A 12,988-nucleotide genomic window follows, 5' to 3' on the forward strand; every position below is an offset into this window, starting at 1 on the left:
CCTGGTTATTTTTTTCTCAAATTGATTCTATCCTGCCTAACAATATGCCTTTTTTTGTTCTCTGTATATAGAAAAAGACCCCAGCATTCCACAGATGTGGCCACAATACCATCTTGGAATAGGACCTCATTACTCCATGGAATCTTAATTCCTCATAGCAAATTTCCTGTCCCCATTGACCAGACCTCATCCTTTAAGAACAAAATCATCTTCTAGAATATACTGCAAGCCAGAGCTCACAGATATTCAGAGTAGGCTAGAGCTATCTGGGGCATGGTACCTCATGACAAGGCATCAATCCCTCATCGTCTTATGTGCTTCTCAAGGATAGCTCCCTTTTTCTCTACAGACGGTACATTTCGGAGCCACCAGAGTTATTCACAGAATCGTAGGCACAATGCTTATGGTGAATACATACATGATGGTTACGTGGAGAACATCGACAGAGGGCACTGGGCTACTTCAGCCGTCCCTTTGGTCTTTCATTTGCCAGAAAGGGAGAAATAAGGACTAAGACCCTAACAGGGTCTCTATGAGACAGCAAGGTGCTGAAGGAAAAGACTGAAAATCACAGAAGAAGGAAATGCCAACTTACTTCGAACATGACTTTAAAGTTTAAAAGTGATTTTTGTCAAGGTGCCATGTCTCATGCCTGTAATCCCAACACTTTGGAAGACCAAGGTGGGAGGATTGCTTGAGCCTAGGAGTTTGAGATCAGCCTGGGCCACACAGTGAGAACTTGTCTTTACAAAAAATTAGCCATGTGTAGTCCCATGCTAATTGGGAGGCTGAGGCAGGAGTAGTGCTGCAGTGAGCTGATTGCTCATTTTTTCCTCCTGATCCCTCTTTTTGAAGAGAAATTGTCCTGGGAAGGCAAAGTTAGGGAGAAAGAAAGGAGTTGTAGGCCGGGCGCGGTGGCTCAAGCCTGTAATCCCAGCACTTTGGGAGGCTGAGACGGGCGGATCACGAGGTCAGGAGATCGAGACCATCCTGGCTAACATGGTGAAACCCCGTCTCTACTAAAAAATACAAAAAACTAGCCGGGCGAGGTGGCGGGCGCCTGTAGTCCCAGCTACTCGGGAGGCTGAGGCAGGAGAATGGTGTGAACCCGGGAGGCGGAGCTTGCAGTGAGCTGAGATCCGGCCACTGCACTCCAGCCTGGGTAACAGAGCGAGACTCCGTCTCAAAAAAAAAAAAAAAAAGGAGTTGTAAAATGCCAAGTCTCTCCTGCAGTTCCCAAGATCAGCTCAGAAACCTTCCCTTCCCCTGCTCTCCTCCTTTCCCTCATGTTCCAAACACAAACACGTTATCATAATAAGATTCCAGATACTTGGGGACGGGAATGGTGGCTCACGCTTGTAATCCCAGCACTTTGGGAGGCCGAGGCGGGCAGATCACGAGGTCAAGAGATCGAGACCACCCTGGCCAACATGATGAAACCCTGTCTCTACTGAAAATACAAAAAAATTAGCTGGGCGAGGTGGCGGGAGCCTGTAGTCCCAGCTACTTGGGAGGCTGAGGCAGGAGAATGGCGTGAACCCGGGAGGTGAAGGTTGCCGTGAGCCAAGATCGCGCCACTGCACTCCAGCCTGGGCGACAGAGCGAGACTCCGTCTCAAAAAAAAAAATAATAATAATAATAGATAAATAAATAAATAAAACACTGGTGTCTCTCTCTCCCCCCCACACACATATACCACTCAACCACAAAAACTGGCTAGGGCTAGAAACCTTATCAGGATAGTATTTTAGACTTTATAGGTCACAAGATTTCTGCTGCAAGTACTGAACCCTGCCATTGTGCAAAAGCAGTCATAGAATAGACGTAAATATACACAAGCATACATATTCAAAATCAGTGGTTCCCCACAGAGATGTACACACCGCAAAAACTGGGCTCTAGAGTCAATAGTAAACAGTTCAGGCTTTGTGGGGTCACACAGTACCTGTTGCCACCTACTCAACTCTGCGCTTGCGCAAAAGTGGATGCAGAAGCTAAACAGATGTCCAGAACATACACACATATTCAAAATCAGTGCCCCCCCGCCACGTACAAAACCACAAAAATCGGCTCGGAGACACACGTCTAAGAAAACACAAAGGTTCGTCCTCACACATGTTCAGGGTAACACAATGTAGGTCTCACCTACACAAACGCGCGATCAAAACCCGGGACCCGCACGCCCAGATGACCGGGACGAGGCCATACTTCACATCTTCTCTCACAGACTCACAATTACGCAACGGTCACCTCACACGACTTTATGGCGGACACTCCCGGACCTTCCGCTGCCCGCCCCTCCTCGCTGCTTCTCCCAGCCCGGGTGAGCCTCATGGACCCTGCCTCATCCCCGACGCAGTCAGTCTCACCACTAGCCCGCCGGCTGCGCAGGCGCAACACCGCAAGGACGCGCAGCAGGCCGCGCAAGGGCCTTTGGGAAATGTAGTCCGGGCGCCACGCAAAGGACTGTGGGCCTCTTCGCAAAACGTGCAGGTGAGTCCTCACCGTCGGCCGAAAGAAACATCCCTGTGCTACTCTCCCGGGTCAGTTCATCTCCGACCCGGACAGAACAGAACCAGCGCAGCCCAAGCTTTCTTCACCTCACGTTCTGGGTGGGACCTTCCACAGCCTCGCTGCACCCCGGTGGCTTCTGGATGTTGCAGGAGGACTGCGTAGTGCGCACGCGCGGGTGGGGGCGTCCGCGTCCGCGGGTGAGGCCGGCTCCAAACCTCGTGAATGTGGGGGCGAAGGATGGTGGCGGGCGGGGGGCAATAAGCCCTCACACGGGAACGTGTGAGTGTGGGAGCGGGCAAGGTGGCGAACTGGGGAGGTTGCGTTTGGTTAAAGAGCTCGAGGAAGGGCCTCAGTGTCCACACGTGATCTCCTGAGAGGATGAAAAGCAGGGCCAAGCGCCCGTCTCCTAGGAGCCGGGTGCGCGTGCCAGCCCCCGGAGTGTGCGCAGGCGCGGGGCCTCGAGCGTCCGCCCCCAGGACTGCACCGACTGTGCGAACGCGCTTGAGCGTGTGGCGTTGAGGGGGCGGGGCCTCAGGCCGGGGCCGGTGGCTCTGTCCCCGAGAGGCGAGTGAGCGCGCGCCGCGTGGCCTTGTTTGGGGGCGGGGCCCCGCGCCTGCCTGCGTGGTGCGTGTGTGAAGGGGGGTGCGGCGCGCGGTCCCGGGGTCCCGGAGGGGATTTCGCAGGCGCTGGGTCCCTGCGCGGCTGTCACGGTGGTCGCCGCTGGGGTCGGAGTCTGGGAAGACCGAGGTGAGGGGGCTGGCGAGAGTGGGTGTGTCTCTTTGAGGGCGTGGGCGGCGCGCCCGCCACTGCGTGGACGTTCCTGCCCGGACGCGCGTGGGTGTGCGCGTCCGCGATGGCGTGGGCGTCTGCGCGGGTGCTTGCGGGGGACGTGGGCTCGAGCCTGCATGGGTTCTAGGCCCGCGACTGCGTGGGGTTTGCGCCTTTTCGCTGCTGTGGCTCTCGGGGTTTGTGCGCCCGCGTGTGAGGCGCGCCATGTGTGCCTGTGTGTGAGGGAGCTATATCGGGCCCGCGGATGTGTATCGCTGCGTGACCCACTCGAAGGAAACAATGGAGCCAGTGGGAAGCCTGGAGTGGGTGTGTGACGCTGGCTGTGAAGATTTGTGTTGCTGGAGTGTGTGCGTGTGTGTCAGTGTCAAGCTGATGTGGGCGTTTATTGTAGCCTTGGGTTACTGTGTGATTTGCCTGGGCGTCTGTGTGCCACTTAGCATCAGTGGCTTTGCGGTTGTGAGTGTGTGACTGTGCCCTTCTGGTGTATATTGCACTGTAACCATGGAAATGGAGGCCCGCAGGGGGAGAATTCTGAGCAGCTCTAAGGTGTGATGGGCTGCCCTGGAAATCTGTGCAACTGTTTAATTGTGCATGACTTTCCTCCTTGGTACAGTAGCATATTAATAGCACCTGCCTGGGTGTTATTGGGAAGATTAAATGGGATGACGTAGCTGAAACACCCTGACGTGTGACAGACCTTGTCCCATACTAATCACCGTGTTCAGGTGTTGGTTTTGGTGCTGGTGGTCGTTTTTCTTTGACCCTAGACAGAGGCAGAGATAGTGGTGAATGCTGGAGGAGTTTGCATCTCTGAACTTGGGACTGGGCGATCTTTGTCCACATACCAGGGCATCTGACCACCTCCATTTGAGCAGTGGTGCACTGCCCCCGCCAACCACCTGCGTCGTCTGTTTTCTGCATGTGTGCATTTGAGTGGAGGACAGAGCCCTCCACTGACGCTGCGTATGGTTGTGTCCCCTTCTTACCAAGGTAGCTTGGAAACTTAAGAGTATGGACTGTGGCGCCCCACTGTCTGGTGTTGACTCCTGGTTTCACCACTGGCTAGCTGTGTGACTGGAAGAGCTTAGTTAAGTCCACCACCCCTCGGTTTCTCCTGTAGAACAGTAGTCATACCAGAACCAACTTCAGGCTTATGGTGAGCATAAGTAGAACTTGGCACAAGGAAGTGCCACATAAATGGTCGTTTTATTAGTAGCATAATAACCACAGGCATCCCACACTTGGAGAATAAAATCCATAGGTAGAAAAGCAAAAGGATGAGGCCTAGAGTAAAGGTTTCAGGTTCAGAGGTAAAATAACTTGGACGTCTAGATCAGGGCTTAGGTTCAGAATTGTGTAGTCAGAGTCCTGGGAGGGCAGCAGTAGGGTGGAGGAGGTGGGGTCAGGAACAAAGGCTTTTCCTGATGGAGATGTCCCTAGGGAGCCCATGGGGGAACTCATGGGGTCAAGAACAGAACTTTGAAGTGTCAGGGACTAAGGGATGTTCTCATATAGCACATGGATCTGGAAATGTTTCTGTCCAGACCAGTGTTTCACAGCCTTGTCACTGTGACATTTGGGGCCAGATAGTTTTTTGTTGGGAGATGGGAGGGGGTGCTATTCTATGTATTATAGGATGTTGTGCAGCAACCCTGGGCTCTATTTACCAGGCCAGTAGCACACCGCACCTCCCTTCAGATTGTGACAAGCGAAAAAAAAAAATGTCTCCAGACACTGTCAGGTGTCCCCTGCAGGGGCAAAATCACTCTGATTGAGAGGACGGTGATGCAAAAGCATGGACAGACCCAAGAGATGATGAGAGGGAGAAGAGTAAAGGAGCTGGGGAAGGCAGGGAGGGAGGAGATGGTAAAGGGATAGTGTTCTGAGATGAGAAGAAAGGTGTCCATGGCCTGCAGCCCGGGTAAGCTCCGAGATGCATTCATTCGTTCAGCCAGTGAGTGCCTGCCACGGATTGGGCACTGTGCTAGTCTCTCAACAAAACAGGCAAGGTTTTTACTCAGCCGGAGCTTGCATTTAGTGGGAGAGACAAAAATAAAGTCTGTAATAGGTGCTGATAGGTATTTTGAAAAGGAAAGCAGGGTAAAAGGATTACAGGGCGTTGTTAGGTGTTCTTTTCAGAGTCAACATCCAGGTCTCCCGTGGGCATCTTGGTCAACTTCAGAGCCAGGAATGGCCACCAGCAGTGACCCTTTGGAATCCCTTGATTAGGGAAAGAGTTTGACTTTGATCTTACCAAAGACTTTTGTCTTCACTGAGGTCTGGACTTCAGCAGAAACAGGTCAGATCTCTAGCTCTGTCCTTGAGACTCTGAGACCCAAACGTCATTCGAAATGATGGCTTCACGTTACTGTCACCTTGGAATGCTTTATTTAAAAAAAAAGGCAGGTCAGACTCAATCCCCAGAGATTTTGATTTAATTGGTCTGGCATAGTGAACTGCCATCAGCTGTCACTATTTATTAGAAAGCTCCCAAGAGACTAATGTACGCACAGAGTTGAGAGCTACAGCTCTGAGTGCCTGCAGCCCAGGCTCCTTTGGGGCCTCTGGGAATGAGATAAATCGATTTGGAGGAGTCAGGGGGAGGATGCAAGTGTCCTCTCCTTGGATATCTTATCAAAAACAGCCCTCAGAGCTGCACTTTCCTGCAGTAGGGATATTCCTAGCCTCATCCTGCAAGTGAGGAAACCTAATCTGTTCCCACACAAAGTGGGGAAATGGCAGGCTAGACATGCATATGCATAGCTTGTGTTCTCCCTGTAACAGCTGTGCTGCGGTCTTTGGTGAAATTGCCTACATACGTTCCTGGCCTCTGGGACTGGCAGGTTCAGGCCAGGAGTGATCTTTGAATATTTGACAGCGGGTACAGCAAAAGCTGACTGGCCCAAAGGAGGCAGTGAGGCTGTGGCAGTGCATTTAATGCCTGGTTTTCAGTATATCAGGACCCTCCCCCAATTCAATACCCAGCACAGCCCCCCAGGCTCAAAGGGGTGCCAGGGCAGGAGGGGAAGGCCCCTCAGTTATTTGCCTCAGAGGGGAGCCACTGTTCAGTAGCTCTTTGAAGCATGTTCCAGCTGTCCTCACCTCAGGAGGACGTAGCTTTGTGCCTTTCAAAACCCTTTCTCATCTATCATCAGGGACTCAGAACATGAGCCAGGTTTACAGCCCTGCCTTGATGTGCTATGTGCGACCCAGCCTTGTTTTATTTCGTTTGTTGTTTTGAAGATGTAATTATACGTTCATGACACAGAAACAAAGCATAGAGAGGAAAAAGCGGGTTTTGGATTTTTCCAAATCCAAAATATGTTATATATGTGGATTCCCACACATATAACCTGGTTCCTTTCTTCAGGGACAGTCACTGCTACAAACTTTTTGTTTATCTCTCCAGCGCCTTTTCAAAGTCATGTATTTGTATACTGTATTTTGGTTTTTCTAAATGGCTTTTCTATATTTTTCCCTTTATACCATTTTATCTTGGAGGTTTTTCAGCCTTGGCACAGTTGATGTTTTGAGCCAGATCCTTCTCTGCCCTGGAGGGCCGTCCTGTGCATTGCGGGAGGGTGAGCAGCATCCTTGACCACCACTCACTGGATGCCAGGGGCACCTCACCTCCCAGATGTGACAACCAAAAACAGCCTCAGACATTGCAATTTTCTCATGGGGGGCAAAATTACCCCCAATTAGGAATCACTACTATGGTTATACTTTGTTCCTTGTAATATGTGGCGTCTCATTATATGCATGTAATATTCACTTAACCATTTTCCTATTGATGGGCTGTTAGGTTGTTTCCAGTCTCCTGATGGTGGTAGTAATAATAAAATTCTTAGCATTGACCCTGCTTCCTGGCACTCCTCTAAATGTGTTACATATTTTGACTCATTTAATCTTCACCACAACCCTGTGAAGTCATTACTGTGTTTTGTCTCATCTTACAGATGAGGAAGCTTAGCCCCGGAGAGGACACGTAGAGTGTCTAAGTCCACACAGATAGCGGATGGCAGAGTTAAATACTGAACCTAGACAGCCTGCTGCAGGCCCACACCCTTACCCAAGGAAATGTACTGCCTCTTTCTATAAACTCTGCCACGGTGAATACCCTTGTGTGTCTCTCATTATGCACATGTGCAAAGACGTCTGAAGACATGTACAGGAAATAAGGTTGCTGGATTAACGAGTACAACAGGGATAAAGAATGTGTATCTTCAGTCTTAAAGACATTGCCAAATTGCCCTCCATTGAGGTTACACCAATTTCTCTCCTCCAGCACTAGATAAGAATTCTAATCTCAGCCTTTTTAGTGGGTCTTAGTCTTTGTTGGTCTCTTGGATGCGTGGTATGTGGTTGACCCTTGAACAGTGCAGGAGTTAGTGGTACCAACCCCCTGTACTGTAGAAAATCCACATATAGTTTTGACTCCCCAAAGACTTAAGTACTGATAGTCTAATGGTCACTTTACTGGTACCTAAGCAATAACCTAAACAGTCGGTTAACACATATTTTGTGTGTTACATGTATTACATACCCTATTCTTACAATAAGATAGAAGAAAATGTTATTAAGAAAATCATAAGGAAAATATATTTACTGTTCATTAAGTAGGGGTGCTTTTCATAGTCATGGCCTTCAAGTTGAGTAAGCTGAGGAGGAAGAGGAGGGGCTGGTCTTACTGTCTCACAGGTGGAAGAGGTGGAGGAGCTGGAAGGGGAGGCAGGAGAGGTAGGCACACTCAGTGTAACTTCCATTGAAAAACATCTGCATATAATTGGACCCTCACAATTCAAACTAACATGGCTCAAGGGTCCACTGTATTGTGAGTTGAAGAGGAAAAGGAAGGCAAGCAGTGACCATGTCCCAGTTACCGAAGATATCACATGTAAATATCCTAACAGCACAGGTGAGGTAGGTTTTCTTTACCCCATTGTATAGATGAGCAAACAGGCTTTGTGTAACTTTTTCACAGCCAGTAATTGGCAGAGGCAAGCTTTGAATCCAGGATTATCTAATATCAAACTGCTGTTCTTTCTTCCCCAGTAGTGCCGAGTTCCTTGAAGAAAATTGTTTTATGGACAGTGTATGAGTCTGTTTTCACGCTGCTGATAAAGACATACCGGACTCACAGTTCTACGTGGCTGGGGAGGCCTCACAATCCTGACGGAAGGTGAAAGGCATGTCTTACGTGGCCGCAGGGAGAATGAGAGAAGGAGAGCCAAGCGAGAGGGGTTTCCCTTACAGAACCCAGAACCCTCAGATCACATGAGACTTACTGCCATGAGAAGAGCCAAGCGGAAAGGGTTTCCTGTACAGAACCCAGAACCATCACATCACATGAGACTTACTCACTGCCATGACAACAGCATGGGGGAAACTGCCCCTATGATTCAGTTATCTCCCACCGGGTCCCTCCCACAACACGTGGGAATTATGGGAGCCATAATTCAAGATGAGATTTGAGTGGGGACCCAGCCAGACCATATCAGACAAGAATCATGCTTCTCAAATTTGGGGTGCGTGACTGAGTGCAAACACCTGTGAAAACTGCAGGATGAATGCATTACAACTTTCTGGAACGAGTCATTTTACCTGAGTAATTGGACAGGGAAAGCCAAGTGATCTGCTTATCTGGTAAATCATTTAAAACATGATTTTTACATTAACACAAACCCGGATTTATTCTGAAGTAGTATGCACAAATGAACATGTTTCAAACCAAGAAGTCAAAAGAGTTTTCTGTTATGGGCAGCTGCTTTGGGATATACCGCAAACCATAGAAATAGGCATCAGCCCTCCTCTACTCTTCAGGGATATCTGCCCAAAGTTTGAGAATTCCCAGGCAAAGAATAGGGCTTTGTTCTCGAAGGCTGTGCAGCAGTGGTGTGCTGGAGCTGGCTCACCCAAGCCACTCAGCCCCATGCCAAGTGACGTCAGTTCAGTAACTTACAACCTGCTGTGCTGGGAGTGTGTATTAGTCCGTTCTCACACTGCTAATAAATACCTGAGACTGGTAATTTATAAAGAAAAGTATAGGCCGGGCGCGGTGGCTCAAGCCTGTAATCCCAGCACTTTGGGAGGCCGAGACCATCCTGGCTAACATGGTGAAACCCCGTCTCTACTAAAAAATACAAAAAACTAGCCGGGCGAGGTGGCGGGCGCCTGTAGTCCCAGCTACTCGGGAGGCTGAGGCAGGAGAATGGCGTAAACCCGGGAGGCAGAGCTTGCAGTAAACTGAGATCTGGCCACTGCACTCCAGCTTGGGCGGCAGAGCGAGACTCCGTCTCAAAAAAAGAAAAGAAAAGAAAAGAAAAGTTTAATTGGCCCACGGTTCTGCAAGTTGTACAGGAAGCAGCAGCTTCCAGGGAGGCGTCAAGAAACTTTTACTCATGGCAGAAGGCAAAGTGGGAGGAGGTGTCTTACATGGTGGGAGCAGGAGAAAGAGGCGGGGGTGGAGGGGATGCGACACACTTCTAAACAACTAGATCTCGTGAGAACTCACTCATGAGACCAGCACCAAAGGGATGGTGCTCAACCATTCATGAAGGATCCACCCCCATGATCCAGTCACCTCCCACCGGGCCCCACCTCCAACACTGGGGATTACAATTGAACATGAGATTTGGGTGGGGACACAGATCCAAATGGTATCAGAGGATTTACTCCGTGGAAGTTAGTAAACACTATAAATCACCCCTGCAGCAAGCTGCTTGTTAAACATTCCTCAGCACATCACTGTCCTAGGGTCTAACACAGCCCAGAATTCAGGTGTCCAGGATTCAGGGCAGGCCCCTTGGTCCCCATGTCTGTACGAAGGAAGCCTCGCTCAGAAAAGTCAGAATCGAAGGCCAGTCTGCTCAGTTCGTCACCGAGCCCTCGCTCCTCAGTCTTAACATGATATGCTCAAATTTTCCCCAACTGTTGTGGCTGCTCCACTATGACAAGAAACATGTGGGGATGTTTTCAGGAAGTGTTTCACCACACTGATGCCTCCTGTACCCTGCCAGGGTGGATAGTGGACTTCTGCCCTATGTGAGGACTGCAGTGTGTGCAGCTTGTGGATAGGGCCTCAAATCCAGGCTCCATCAGCTAAAGCTCTGTGACAACAGGCAGGTCATCGTCCCTCTCTCGTCCCCGCGATGGAAAATAGGAACCCTGGGTGGTTGGTTTGCCATTAAAGGTTAAAGGAGATGGTATAATGCATATAAAGGATCCAGCACAGCTTTTATTCTCATCGTTGTTAACGGCAGAGGTGATGTCGCTGCACAGGCATAGGGTACATTCAACACACACACCTGAGCATGTGCATAGAGCACGTGGGCAAAGGACGGTCAATGTGACTTTTTACCAAACTCACATCCCACAGAACTGGCCCCACCTGGCACTTGTAACCTCAATAGCAATGATGGTAAATACAGGTTACCTTAACAGAGCACTGACTGATATGATCTCATCTCATCCTCCAACAGCCCTTTGTCCTCCCTTTGCAGATGTAAAGAGGGGAGGTAAAGACCCAGCAAGGTTCAGTAACTTGCTCGGGATCACACAGCTACACACATGAGAACATTGGCCAACTCATTGTCCGGTGGAGGACAAGAGGTGAAGCCAGAAGGCAGATGTGCTCACAATGGAACGTGTTTCCCCTGTGAAAAGGTGGCACCTGATACATGTGAGGGATAGCCCTACCCTGGTTTAGTGGGTGAGGGAAGGCTCCTTGAAAAAGTGCTGGTAAAGAAAGTTAATATTTATTACAGAGCCATTCAGTCATTCAGTTAGCAAACACTTAAGCCCTTTCCGTGTGCTGGATGCTGGTCTAAGGCACTTGGAATAGAGACGCCCGTCCTCAGGACGGTTGACGGTAAGCACTAGACATAATAAGCAAATTCTGCAGCGAGTTACACCATGACAAGAGCTACTGAAAAAAGAAATATCTGAACCAGCTGTGAAGGGTAGGTGGGGGCAGCTTGCGTTATTAAATAGAATGGTTAGTGAGGCTTGCTGAGAAGGTGAGGTTTGAGCAGACTGAAGGAAGTGAGGTGGGGCTGTGGCAGCCCCTTCAGGGACTAGCAGGGAGCACTGACATGGGGGTGGGGGTGTAGGACCCGAATGTGATTCTTCATTCTTACAACTCCCTCCAGAAGTAGGTTCTGAGTTGTCCCCAGTTGAGAGGTGAGGAAACTGCGGCACAGAGAGGTCCAGTGGCTTGCCCAGGGTAACACAGCTGATAGGAACACTTGCCACGCTCAGGTGATCTGACCCCAGAGTGATGTGTTTACCACCACTGGGGGGGCGCCTGGCCCTTCCCTCTGGCTAAAACAAGGCAGGACCCTGAGCTTCCTCAGCATGAGGGAGCTCTGGATGCGTGTGCGAGCGTGCAAGAGGGAGGCAGGCAGAGCTGGTGTTTCGGGGCTCCTTTCTGCCTCTTGGAGTGGCCTCACAGGCTGACTTCAGCGATCACCAGCCTACCTCTTCATCTCACCCTAGCCCTGTGATTCCCCTGAATTACCCATGTTTTCAGCACCCGGTCACTGACAAAGCCAAAGAAGCCCATTTATTGGGCATGAGGACTGGAAGGAAATGGTGGAAGGGTCACTGTTCGTTTTCTCTTGCTGCTGTGACAAATTACCACAAACTTAATGGCTTCAAGCTACACTCATGTATTCTCTTACAGTTCTGAAAGGCAGAGCTATGAAGCCGCGTCAGCAGGTGTTCCTTCGTCTTCAAGGCCAGCAGCATAGCTTCCATCTTGCAATTTCTTTTTCTCTCTGACTCTGATCCTCCTGCCTCCCTTTTATAAAGAGGACCCTTGTAATTATGTTGAGCCCACTTGGGCAATGCAGGATTATGCTGTTGAGAACTATCTATTTAGGCTTTAACCTCTTCCCTGGCATACAACTCCTGAAATCTTAGAATTTCCAAAGTGATGTCTGTGAACCCAAAATATCAGAGACAAGTCTCAATTTAGAAAGTTGATTTTACCAAGGCTAAGGACACACCCGTGACACAGCCTCAGGAGGTCCTGACACGTGCCTGAGGTGGTCGGGGCACAGCTAGGTTCTATACGATTTTGGGAGACACGAGACATCAGCCGGTATATGTGAGATGTACATTGGTTTGGTCCGGAAAGGTGGAACAACTAGAAGTGAGGGAGGGGCCTTCCAGGTCATAGGTAGATAAGAGACAAAACAGTTGCATTCCTTCAGTCTCTGATTAGCCTTTCACTGAATACACAGTTTACATGTGAGAGGAGGGCAGAGGAGTAGTCACGTATGCCTTAGTCTGGCTTAGTGAAATAGGGCAGAGGAAGCAATCAGATATGTATTTATCTCATGAATTCTGTGTGTCCTTTGTCCATAAAGGATTTCCTTGTGGGCAAATTGTGAGAGAGGTATGTGGTTAGTAATCAAATGGGAGGCAAGTTTGCCTGAAGCAGTTCCCATCTTGACTTCCCTTAGGCTTAGTGATTTTGGGGTCCAGAGTTTTTGTTGTTGTTTTTGAGACAGAGTCACCCAGGCTCTGTCACCCAGGCCGCAGTGCAGTGGCGTGATCTTGGCTCACTGCAACCTTTGCCTCCCAGGTTCAAGCGATTCTCCTACCTCAGGCTCCCAAGTAGCTGAGATTACAGGCATGTGTTAATTTTTGTACTTTTAGTGGAGACGGGGTTTCCTCATTT

The 12,988-nt window shown here is 49.7% G+C and overlaps 1 protein-coding gene and 1 pseudogene across 3 annotated transcripts in view; one reads left to right on the forward strand and one right to left on the reverse strand.

The window, feature by feature from the left end:
• Positions 1–2,404: 2,404 nt before the first annotated feature.
• The window catches only part of ZNF667 (zinc finger protein 667), a 37,529-nt gene continuing 26,945 nt past the window's right edge, over positions 2,405–12,988 (forward strand). The window contains exon 1 of one of the 3 annotated variants that reach the window (XM_017865359.1): positions 2,405–2,493. The gene's annotated coding sequence lies outside the window, so the exon portion shown is untranslated. Of the gene's footprint in view, positions 2,494–2,606; positions 2,712–3,132; positions 3,262–12,988 lie in introns of those variants that run through there. The other 2 variants (XM_017865361.1, XM_017865358.1) reach the window with 2 other exon arrangements.
• On the reverse strand, positions 2,583–4,764 carry LOC108524311 (uncharacterized; annotated as a pseudogene).

This window comes from Rhinopithecus bieti, unplaced genomic scaffold (assembly GCF_001698545.2).
Source record: "Rhinopithecus bieti isolate Rb0 unplaced genomic scaffold, ASM169854v2 scaffold_81780, whole genome shotgun sequence".
NCBI lineage: Eukaryota > Metazoa > Chordata > Mammalia > Primates > Cercopithecidae > Rhinopithecus > Rhinopithecus bieti.